The following is a 12,327-nucleotide window of genomic DNA, read 5'->3' as shown; positions in this document are numbered from 1 at the left end:
TCTACAGGGTGCTGACAAAGGAAATACGACATTCATGATTTTTATAGCTTGGAAGCTAGACCACATTTAGAGGACTGAGTGTACTTCTACTCATCACACTAAAGGCAGGATGTCATTGTACTGGAGAGAATGAAGAGAAAATTCACCAGGATGTTCCTTGGACTCGTTTTCCTTGAAGTGAAAGAGACAGAGGGGTCACCTACAAATTCACCAATTTATAAATGTCACAAAATGAGGTCAGTGGTCAGAATCTATTTTTCCCCGTGGAAGGCCTATAAGAAGTTAAGAGGGCACAGGTTTAAAGTGAACGGAAAGAGTTTTAAAGGTGATCTGAGGGGAAAGATTTTAAACAGATGGCTGATGTCCAGAGCTTCATGCCAAAGGAGGTGGTGGAGTCAGATAGAGCCATTATGTTTAAGAGATATTTACACAGGGACTTGAATAGGCAAGACAAAAAAAGGATATGGATCTAATGTGAGCAAATAAGATGTCCAATATGGTTGGCATTGATGTGACGGGGTGTTATTGTGTTGTACAACTCTGTGCATTTCTATTTGTGGAAAAATTACACATCTCCTTTTAAAATTTCTGATGTTTAAATGTTTACTTTCATGTCATGAAAATGTCCAAATATTTACTTCGCTCTTCAACTTTTAGTCAAATATTGGTGCTCTTTTCTCTGTAGTCTGTGATGTCTTCCTGTTGATTGGCTGCTTTGTGGATTTAACAACGTCATTGCTGCTGGATGCCAGAGATGCCATTCAACTGGTGCCAGAATGATATCAAAAACAGGAAAGTGGGATCCATACCACAGGGACTGGTGGATATTATTTGACAGCCTTCCTTGAGATTGGCACAGAACACTGGCATTTCATCACAGCTGCTGTATCTGGGGTCAACCATATTTTCTGAGCAAACTGACTTCTGTAGTGACCTCATTTTACTGAAATAAGAGGAATTGAGGTAGAAATTAATAGCTAGTCAATTGCACCATGTACACGGATACAGTGGCAGCAGTGCATTGTACTCTGCTTCCACTACCAACGTCAGTAAACCTCACAGCTGTTATTACATTATGCCAACAGCCAAGAGATAAATTTCAAGTTTATCTTGTTTTCCTACATGAATGAGCTGCTTATACAAATTTACAGGAACTTCCGCCTTTCCTCAACTTAACACACACAATTTTTGGGAGCAGTTATAAAGGATAATAGCAGCGAATTATAATGAGATTGTGGAGCACTAATATTCTACTGCTTTTTCTAACAACATTAATTGCTGCAACACTAATTTTATGCAAATGTAAAATATCCAATTTTGAAAATAAATTCTGAGATCCAACCACAAAATGAACTTAACAATGAGTTTCTGGAAGATCTATGTAAATATCATGATCCTTGTGTGGGAAAACATTTCTCCAGCATGTTAAGGATGCTGGATATTGGCAATTCAGGACTCAGAGGACCCGGTTAGAAGACCTTGATAAAAAGCCAAGTCATGACTGTGTAGAGGTAGGAACATTGCCAATGTTCTATTTTCAAAATAATCAAAAGTACCACCAACAATTTTTCCTGGTCCAGCTGCATTGACACCACAGCCAAGAAAGTGGACTCTAATGTCTCTATTTCCTCAGAAGAGCAAAGAAATTTGGCATGACCCCATTGACTCCTACCAGATCTTAGAAGTACAGCATAGAATGCATCCCATCTAGATGCATCACAGCTTGGTATAGTAACCACTTTGCCCAAGACAACAAGAAACTGCAAAGAGTTGTGAATGCAGCCCTATATATAACACACTCAGCCTCCCCTACCGTTGGCTCCATGTCTCCTGCTACCATAGGAAAGCAATCAACATAATCAAGGACCTCTCTCACTCTACTACTTTCCTTATCCTGTCAGCAGAAGATACAAAAGTTTGAAAGCACATATCACCAGACTCAAGGACATATTCTATTCTGCTAGCTGACACTTAAACAGACCTGTCCTATGCTAGGGATAAGTTACTGATATCCCAACTGAGTTCATCATGTCCCATACATTTTCATTTACCTGTATGACACTTTCTCTGTAGCTGCAACATTGTATTTTGCATTCTGTTGTCTTTTGAATACCTTAATGTGTATGGGTTTTACACGATTTACCTGGATGACACACTCCTTCTCAGTACATGTGTCAATAACTAACTAATTCCAATTCCAAGTATAATAGAGAAAAGTGAGCAGGTACAACAAAGCACAGAGGGAATCTTGTAAGTGTAAAGTCTTTATCATTTGACCCTGCATTATTGACTGAGGTATAGATGCAACAAACTGCAGATAGTGAAAACTGAAGCAAAAAAAAAAATGAACTGCTGGTGGAACAGCAAGTCGGCAAGCATCTGCGAAGACAGAGGGAAAGTTGATGTTTCAGGCTGAGACTCTGCATCAGGAAAAATAGGGTATTGATCCAAAACATTGACCATCTCTCTGTCTCCATAGATGCTGCTTGACCCGTTGGCTTCTTCCAGAAATTTATTTTCTGTTGTTGACAAAGATCACGCATTCTGAAATTTCTGTATCTATAACTTCTAATGCAACTAAGCATGTTACATTAAAGCATAAGCAATGACTGTTTGGAACAGAAACTGATTGTCCTTCTATAGCACAATAAGATGGACAAAAGTAGATTGCACCGCAAGTTGCATCTACTTCCTAATCTCAAAGGAAGACCTTAATGTATAAACATATTTTCCTTTCCTTAATTAGCCTTCTGAGGTCCCCAAGTGATAATGTTATGAAATACAAAGTTGGTAGCAATTTAGTGTTATTGAAATTGTTGGAAATGACCCAAACCTACTATATCCGGCAGAAGGAGAATAGGTAATTTTTCAGTCTGGGTCTGATTCAAACCCAGGCGCCAGGAGTGAAAGGCTGGAGGCTAACTGATGGCACCACTCTGCCATATTAAAACACAGTTAAAACATAGTGAAGATTTCCTGCCTAGAAATGACAAAAAAAAACTCCAGTCATCACTACAATCCTTACTGATTAAAACATGGTTACACTGTGGTACTATCTATATGAATCAACAGTCATGCTTTGTTAACTAAATGTAGCTGGCCTATATAAGGGAGTCCAATAATCCTCAAAGCAATCTGTATTATGTAAGTCTACAGAAAATCCCAGTGCCATTGCTACTTAAACAGTTCCATACCTATTCAATAAATATTGAATCAAGTAAACAATCGAAGGATAGACACTGATTTGGAAGAGTTATGAGTGATTCTAAAAGTGTGATGGCATTGATTTGCAGGCCATAAAGTTCTAAACTCAAATAAAGACTAGTTCTCTTCCCTGTTTATCCTCCATGGTGAGTTTAACTACCAATGCCTACCATTTGAGTGGTGGGTCCCTTCTTCCTACCAAGAAGGAAGTATTTCCAGCTAACAAGTAGTTGTAACATAGTTCATGTATTTTCAGTGATGCACATTTAAATCCAAACAACGTTCTTAAAACATACTTAAAACTCGCCGAGGATTTCTATCTTATAAAGTATTTCCAAATTAAAAACCACTTTTAAAATACAAATGAATTCCAAAACACAGGTAGAATTTCCATAAGCTGAAAAGACATAACCGAGAGATGCAAATGAACCAGCCATCCATCACAGAAATCAAAAGCAGAGAGATAGATTCTATTTCACCCCATGTTACTGTCATTTTTCCTGGTGGTCCTGGGCCATTCCTAAAAAGCTTAGATTGCTCTCTACATTTGTACTATGTCTCTGCCACTTGGATGACTTTATACACATACGATGTATTTTTCAGACGCCTTTTAAAATAAGTGACCTAAAAGTCATTGGAGACAGAGATCACAGGCATCCACAATTAATGATGTGAAGCTGATTCTTTTAGTACATAAACCTTCCAACTATTAACAGATCAGCAACTTAATATGTTAAGTGATTACATCAATCTGATCGGCAAGCTTCTTTGAGCTAAATAACTTTGTTGTCTTGTTTGAAATAAACTCAGTTAAGTAACCCATTGTTTCATAACGAACTCTTGAGCAGTAAGCCCAGGTGCTGTGGGCCAGCAAACCTGCTCTATAGACAGTACTTGTTTGAAAAGCTGTCCTTTTACCTTCACACTGATTATTGCTTGCTAGCTACATTAAAAACTGAAGACTGGCTCCTGTTTACTACAAGCAGCTAAATAAACAATATTGATTGGAAGTTTAATTTACTCAGAAACAACACTTTGATCTTTAGAAGTGTCAGTTGCTAATGTATAGAAAGCAGAGCTTGGCAAAAAAAGAGAGGGCCTTTGGCCATGGACAGTGTATATCCATCAGAGAAGTTACAAATCTTTCTGGTCTTAGATCATGTTGCAATAAGGAACTAAATCTCACATGTGAAATGTCACAGCAGACTCTTCCTGGAAGCTGTGGGGGACATCAGTAGTTGACATTCCCAACATATGTAGGATCATTAAAGATTACACAGGTTAAAAATGAACATGAAGATAACCTCCAACAGATGTCTGGAAAAGGAAAGTATCTTTGTCACCCAGCACCAAGGGTATGAAAGCTCCACTATGAAGAAAATCCTGACCCAAATGGAAATCAAAGAATGGGTGATAACCTGACTGCCAAAATCTGGTATGAAAGAAATATCTGATTTTCTGAATAGCAGGCTGATAAACCCGAAATAAATCCCACAACAGTCATAAATTAGTTTTTTGAAATGTCACATTCTTTACAAAAACAGGAAGATATAAGGTCCTGTTTTGATTATTTACAGTGTATACATGTTTAGCAACTGCAAATAGGGCTTTCAGTTTTCAGCTGTGATTGTCACAAGTACAGAGCACGGGTGGACCCAAGTGCAGGACACAAACACGTTATGTAGCATTAACAAAAATAGAGTTTATTAATAGTTACTAGGAAAGCAGGGAAGCAAGGATTGCACAGAGCGACATCAAGGAGTGAATGAAGCGGAAGCGGGAATATGCATGGCTGGAGTTGGGCTTGGACCCTAGACTTAGACTGGGACTCAGGGCCTAGGCTTGGCTTGGGACTCGGGACCTGGACTTGCACTTGGGCTTGGCCTGGGAACTCGGAACTCAGGACCTGAACTTGGACTTGGAACTCGGAACATCAGAGCCTGGACTTGGAACCTGGAACATCGGAGCCTAGACATGGAACTTGGAACATTGGAACACAGAGACGGGACTCTTCCTTGGATACAGGACAGAGCCGGGACTCTTCTTGGACACAGGACACAGGGCCGGGACTCTTCCTTGGATACAGGATACAGGGCCGGGAATCTTCCTTGGATACAGGACACAGAGTCAGGACTATTCTTGGACGCAGGATACAGAACACAAAACACAAAGAGACAGTTCCCAACTCAGGGTAGTGGCAAATGGCCAGACCTACCCAGCAAGGGCGAGGACACGAAGAGACAGTTCCCAACTCAGGATAGTGGCAAACGGCTGGACCTACCCAGCGGAGGTGAGGACACAAAGAGACAAAACCACACAACGATAGACAGTTCTTTATCTTGGCACGAAGTGGCTCCAAGTAGCGGTGAACTCTCCACTTGACCCCGGAACTACAGACAGCGGCTGTTGACTGACTATGGCAGTTTAACTTGACGGAACTGCTGTGGCGAGATAGCATAGCAGGCTCACTCAGGCGCGGTAACCTCACGGGCTCGCTCCAGCAAGAGGAGGCAACTTACTGGCACTCGCTTTGGAGAGGAGACTTGACTTACTCCAACGATGTGACTTGGCTTGCTCCGGCAAGGTGAGCTGCTTGTACTTGCTTTGGTGACGTGAGGTGACATCAGGTGATGGTCTAGTACTGAGAAGCAGTAAGCCGAACACTAAATACTGACTGTTCAGCTGAGAATCAAGTGCCTTTGATTACAGAGCCCAAGAAACACGGGGAAACAATGAATTAAAGGAAAACAAGGAATCAACGGTCCCGATCGTGAGGCAAAGGAAATATAAAGGGAACTAGGAAATAACTAATCAGGACCATGACAGTGACTTCTTTCACTGTAAAGATTTGTTGATGCATTCAATAGCAAAATCTTTGAAGACAGATCTCGTGATGATATCTCAAACATTTATTGAAAAAGCCACAATATATCCAATATACTATGACAATATTAACTATAAATACACATGTTGCACTATAACCTTTACAATCTCATATCTTCTGGATAATACACCCTATTTTGCTGTTGTTAATTAGGAAAACAGAAACTGAGGTTTTGTAATAGTTAAGTATTTAACTCACACATTATCTAAACAAGTAACGAAATACGAATGATGTGCAAAATTTAAGGCATGGAAATAGCTACATGGTGCAATGTAAAGGCATATTTGATCTTACTAACCATAAAATCTGCAATTCATTTATTATTAGTGCAATTTTTCACTGGTCCCTGTCTTAAATCTGTTCTTGCTAAGTACTATACAATTGTTATGCTACACGAAGACCTTCCACAGATGCCAACAAGTCATTGTCCTAGCACCATTTATCACCCCTTGGGAGAATATCAAAGGTCACATTTCTTGATTGAACACTACTGTAATTATTAAACAGCAGCTTGATGTAGGTATTACTTTTATTGCTTTTGTCCAAGTGGTCGAAGGCCTAGTGGAAAGTCAGTGAGATTGCATCCACTGTAGACCTATTGTGGTGGTAGGCAAATTATGAACTGCGCCAAGTATAAATTGCAATCACTTATGGCTCTTGATAACACTCTGTTAGGCTGAGACTTTAAGACCGACTCCACTATCTGACCAAGTAATCTAAAATGGTTCTTGTGAGGATTATTAAATTCAGCAATTAAACCAAACCCTGAGAGCAGATTTGGCAGATCAAAACTAAACACTGCAGATTGTCAGCAGCACAGAACTAACCACAACAATTTATAACCTCTGAATCTGCCATTGTACCATCCCTCGCTGTACCATTAATTGCATTTGTGTTCATTCCACTAAAAGAGAACTCAGAACATACAAAGTAAGTGATTTGACCATTATATTTGAAGGAACATTTGAAGTGAATCATGAGAAAGTCTCTACTCATAGTTTTAAGACTGAAACAATGATTGCTTCCACCCTCCTGCAAACCAAGGGCGAGTGAGACCCAAGACTTCTAGAACAACTGGAACTCTTGTGCATGAAGTCATATTCTCCCACAAAAATATGTGTGTCCTTTCTATCTCAGCCCACTTAATGTGCATGGGAATCCGGACAGAAAACAAAATTCTTTCTATTCAAAGGATACTGATCGAAGACAAGGTGATGTTATTCCTTCATGGAAAAACATGGGTTATAGGAGCTGAGCGAGTAATGGAAGTGTTTCTTCTCATGTTAGTAAGTCATCTTCTATTCAGAAGTATCGTTTCCTGCTGCAGTTTGCCTACTAGCACAATAGGTCCACAGTGGACACAATCTCATTGGCTCACCACTTGCTCTTGATTCACTTGAATAACAGCAATACTTACTTCAGGCTGCTGTTTATTGACTATAGCTCAGCATTCAAAACCATACTCCTCTCAATACTAATCAATTAGCTTCAAAATCCGGACCTCCATACATCCCTCCCCCCCACCCACAACAGGATCTTTCACTTCTTCATCAGGAGACCACAGTCTGTGCATATGGGAAATAAGTTTTCCTCCTTGCTGCCAATCAACAAAGATGCACCTCAGGGAAGTGTGCTTAGCCGCCTGTTCTGCTCTCACTACGTGCATGAATATGTGACTAGTTTAAATGCCACCTCTAATTTGCTCTTAACACAACCGTTAGTGGTAGAATTTCAGCTGGTGACTAGGAAGCGTACATGAGTGAGATAGATCAGCTGGTTGAGAGGTGTTGCAACAACAATGTGCATTCAACATCAGTAAGGGCAAGGAATTGATTATGGAATTCAGAAAGGGGAAGTTGGGAGAACACATGAGTCCTCATTGAGGGATGAATAGTGGAAAGAGTGAGCAGCTTCAAGTTTCTGAGTGTCAACACCCTGGGAGCAATGCATTGATGCAATTATAAAGAAGGCATGCCAGTGGCTATACTTCATTAAGAGTCTGAGGAGATTTGGTATGTCACCAAAGACTCTCGCATATTTCTACAGCTGTACCGTGAAGAGCATTCGGATTGGTTGAATCGCCATCTAATGTACCGTGAAGAGCATTCGGATTGGTTGAATCGCCATCTAATGTACCGTGAAGAGCATTCGGATTGGTTGAATCGCCATCTAATATATAGGCCCCAATGCGCAGGATCCTCAAGTGATGCAGAGGGTTGTAAACTCGGCTGGCTCCATCATGGTCACTAGCCTCCACACCATCAACAACAGCTTCAAAGGTGGATGCCTCGAAAAGGTGCCGTTCATCATTAAAGACCCTCACCGTCCAGGACATGCCCTTTTCCCATGACTACAGTCAGGGAGATGGCACAGGAGCCTGAAGGCACACTCGATGCTTTAGGGACAGCTTTTCTCTTTGGCCAACAGATTTCTGAATTACCCATAAACACTTTGCTATTTTGCTCTCTTTTTGCACTATTTATTTATTTTGTATATATCGCTTATTGTAACCCTTCTAAATATTTTAGGTATAGCATTGTACTGCTGCACTAAAAAATGCATTTGAATACATACTGCAGTCAGTGATAATAAACTTGATTCTGATTCTGATTTTTAATTGGAAATGCTTAATCACAATGTACTTATTACTTTGAGATGTATTTAAATGTAGAAAGATGTCATAGCACTTTCAACAGCTCTTGTTCAACAGGTTGATAGATAGATACTTCATTGATCCCAAAGGAAATTACCGTGTCACAGTAGCATTACAAGTGCACAGATATACAAATATTAGAAGAGAAGTAAGAAACAATAAACAAAAGTTACCTTAAAAAATATGTACTAGATTTACAAGTCAAAGATGTCAAGATTTACATGATTTCCAATTGTACTCAATTGTACTAATGTCAATTAAATTAAAGATTGCAGGTTAGTGTTCTTTTCCTTTTGTATAAGTTCTACATCCATTTAAGAAATAAAAATATAGTTGCTGTTTGGAGGAATAAGGTTGAGGGTTCATGGATTACCTTCAGCTGAAATTACATGCAGCCTCAAGAATGTAATGGCAGGGCTTGACACTAGCATAAAGATTACTGTAGAAATTTATGGTATTGCTATATATATTTAAAAGAAGTACTTATTTTCATATGCTCCTTTCACGTTCCTTCAGAGCATCCCAAAAGTTTTCCAGCTATACGCACCACTCCATTACAACTTAGGAGTCATTTCAGTCAATGTGTGCCCAGCAAGTTCCAAAGAGTGGAATGGTTATGATTAGATTTTTTTTTAAATAATAGGCATCCATTAGTCTCATGAGACCATGGATTTGCTCCTTGGAAGGTTTCCAGGGTGTAGGCCTGGGCAAGGTTGTATGGAAGACTGGCAATCGCCCATGCTGCAAGTCTCCCCTCTCCACGCCACCTATGTTGTCCAAGGGAAGGGCACTAGGGCCGATACAGCTTGGCACCAGTGTCATTACAGGGAAATGTGTGGTTAAGTGCCTTGCTCAAAGACACAACACGCTGCCTTGACTGAGGCTCGAACTAGCGACCTTCAGACCGATGCCTTAACCACTTGGCCATGTGCCAACATATTTTTTTTAGTAGCACTGAATGATGAACGTATATCGTCTAAGAAAGCAAAAAGTAAATAATTCTCCTTTGAAATAGTACAAGATAGTACACATGAGAGAGCACAGAGACTTGGTTTAACATCTGATCTGGAAAACAAAACCCCCAACACTAAACCATTCACTCAGACCCAGAAAGGGCAATCAGCGTGGATATTTGTGCTGAAGTTGCAGAAATAGGACTTGAATCATTACATGATAACTAAGAGAAATCTGCTAACTGTGCTACAGCTGACAGATATGGGTATAAACAAAGCTGGCGCTTTCTAATGTTCAAAAATATATTTTATTTGGAGTCATTTGAAATTTACTAGTTGTGCAGCCTTTTCATTTAGTTTTGTTTTTGCATGAGTTATCCCCAACAATTATTTCAAAACCATGTATGAAAAAGTCATATGGGGAAGCATCAATACAAATTCAAAGAGGGGAAAATGGCAGCTCTAGTGAAATTACACACCAATTCCCATTACATCTGCCATGCTCGGGAGTAATTTTTCTAGGGTCCAGAAGAAATCCCATTAAGAAAGTGTGTTGCAACAGTTTTCCATTACAGATTTAAAACACTTCACAAATTCAGCACCTCTACTTTTGTGCAATCAATGTCATAATTGTTTTGGCATAACTCATAAAACTATTTGATTGGACTCTTTGCACAAATCACTTAACGAGTTCATTAAAAATAACACCTTACATTCATCTAAGGAAAAGAAGTATTGAGTTAATTTTGTTCTGGTAATACACTGCCCTTAAGGAACTATCATACAGTGCAACAGAAAATAATCTTGCCAATGGCAACACAGTGCCTGGGAGATTTAAATGTCCTGAAATAATTAGCCCCTGAGCAAAAGTCAGCAGAAAATGGCATCTGGCCTGTGACAATAAAGCAATGATAGAGGCAGTCACCATGAACCACATGAACAGCCCATGGCATTCGGATTAATCATAGACAAAGAGTTCAGAACGTTGGTATACTGGAGACATTATCCATCCTTCTGATTTCCAGCAAACATAGGTGCTCTTCCTAGATGCAGAATAGAAGTAAACAGAGCTAAAGCAACATCTTTATTCACTCTTTTGGCCTCCACTTCTCACTAGCTTCATTAGTGTATTCATAACATCAAAATGAGCCTCTAGTTAAAAGAGAAGGTGGATTCCTATTAGTTTCAAAGCAACAGACTGCTGGAAGAATTCAGTGGGTCAGGCAGCATCTGTGGAGGGGAAAGAATAGTTGATGATTGGACTTGAGACACTCATTCAGGGCTGTAGGGTCCTGACGTAGGATATCATTCCAAAAGAATTCCTATCACTCCATTGATGCTATTTGACCAATTGAGTTCCTCCAACAGCTTGATTTTGTTCAGATTACAGTATCTATAGTCTCTTGCGTCTCCAATTTCTGGTAGTTAGTTAGAGCTTAATTGCATATTGAATCCTCTGCAGTCTTCAGTGTGATCCTACCACCAAAAACAACTTTACCTCACCCCGCCCTCCCGAACTCTTCACTTTCCACAGGGATCACTCCTTCTGTGGTTTTCTTGTTCATTCACTTGTTACGAGAATACACATAAAATTAAGATGTTTGCTGGCCTGGGCTAGCATCAGTGGCATCAGCAGTTGGTCTGCCACCTGCCCTCAGGGGAAGGAGAGATAAGGAACAATGGAGCAGCATCTGGAGATGTGTAATGAAGGGATGTGGGAGGAAGAGCTGTCTGGAGCGGCTCCCCCCTTTGAGCCCTGAACTGTTTGAAGTGATGGACAGGCGATACCCCAGCAGGGGGATAAAAAGGGACAGGTTCGCTAAGACAGACACACGCCACCCGAGGTAACGAGACCCTGGAAGCGGTGCTCCTCTCACGAGTGGTGAGAAGTACCGGACAACGCCCAGGGTGGAAAGGTACGATCAGCGGGAACCCGGTGTGTGTCCGCCCTTGCCTGGGTGCCGGGTTCACTGCAGAGGATCGACCACATCTGGAGGAGGGGTCACAGTCGGTGACCTCAGGTGACATCAACAAGGACCCGCCCAAAAGCTGTTTGTGAGCCATCTCGCTGGTCTGTGAGCCATCTTGCTGGTCTGTGAGTGAAGCCGTTCTGAATGATGAGTTGTTCCTATTCTATCTCTCTCTTCCCCCACGTTGTCCACCGCCATGGCAACGATTACTGCGAACTGAACTACTAAACTGGACTGAACTTTGAGTCATTTTGAAATTGGTCATTTACCCCTAGACAACGATAGAGCTTGATTGATGCTGTTATCTTAATTCTGTGCACATGTGCGTTTATCATCGCTGAACTGTTGCATTTATTATCCTTTCGATTAATGTGTTGCTTGTTTCTTTAATAAAACTTTCTTAGTTCTAGTACTCCAGACTCCAACTGAGTGATCCATTTCTGCTGGTTTGGCAACCCAGTTACGGGGTACGTAACATAAGTGGGGTTCTCGTCCGCGATTTTGAACGCTAAATTTGGGACGGAGTAAATTGATTGGGTTAAAATTCCCGAAAGAAAGAAAAGACAAACAGCAGAAATGGAGGTTGAGGAATTTATAAAGGCGCCGACCTTGGAGGCATTAGAGGATGCCAGGAAATCGGAATTGATAGCTGTGGCAAAACGG

At 40.6% G+C, this 12,327-nt stretch overlaps 1 protein-coding gene across 1 annotated transcript in view; it reads right to left on the bottom strand.

Annotated features, from left to right (window-relative positions):
* Positions 1-12,327, bottom strand: part of LOC134355538 (metabotropic glutamate receptor 4-like) — a 1,343,412-nt gene that overhangs the window by 1,027,729 nt on the left and 303,356 nt on the right. The gene's annotated exons all lie outside the window — the stretch shown is intronic.

Source organism: Mobula hypostoma, chromosome 13, assembly GCF_963921235.1.
Source record: "Mobula hypostoma chromosome 13, sMobHyp1.1, whole genome shotgun sequence".
NCBI classification, from domain to species: Eukaryota; Metazoa; Chordata; class Chondrichthyes; order Myliobatiformes; family Myliobatidae; genus Mobula; species Mobula hypostoma.
Note: the sequence above shows the minus strand (reverse complement) of the source record. Positions and strands in the feature narration are given on the sequence as shown.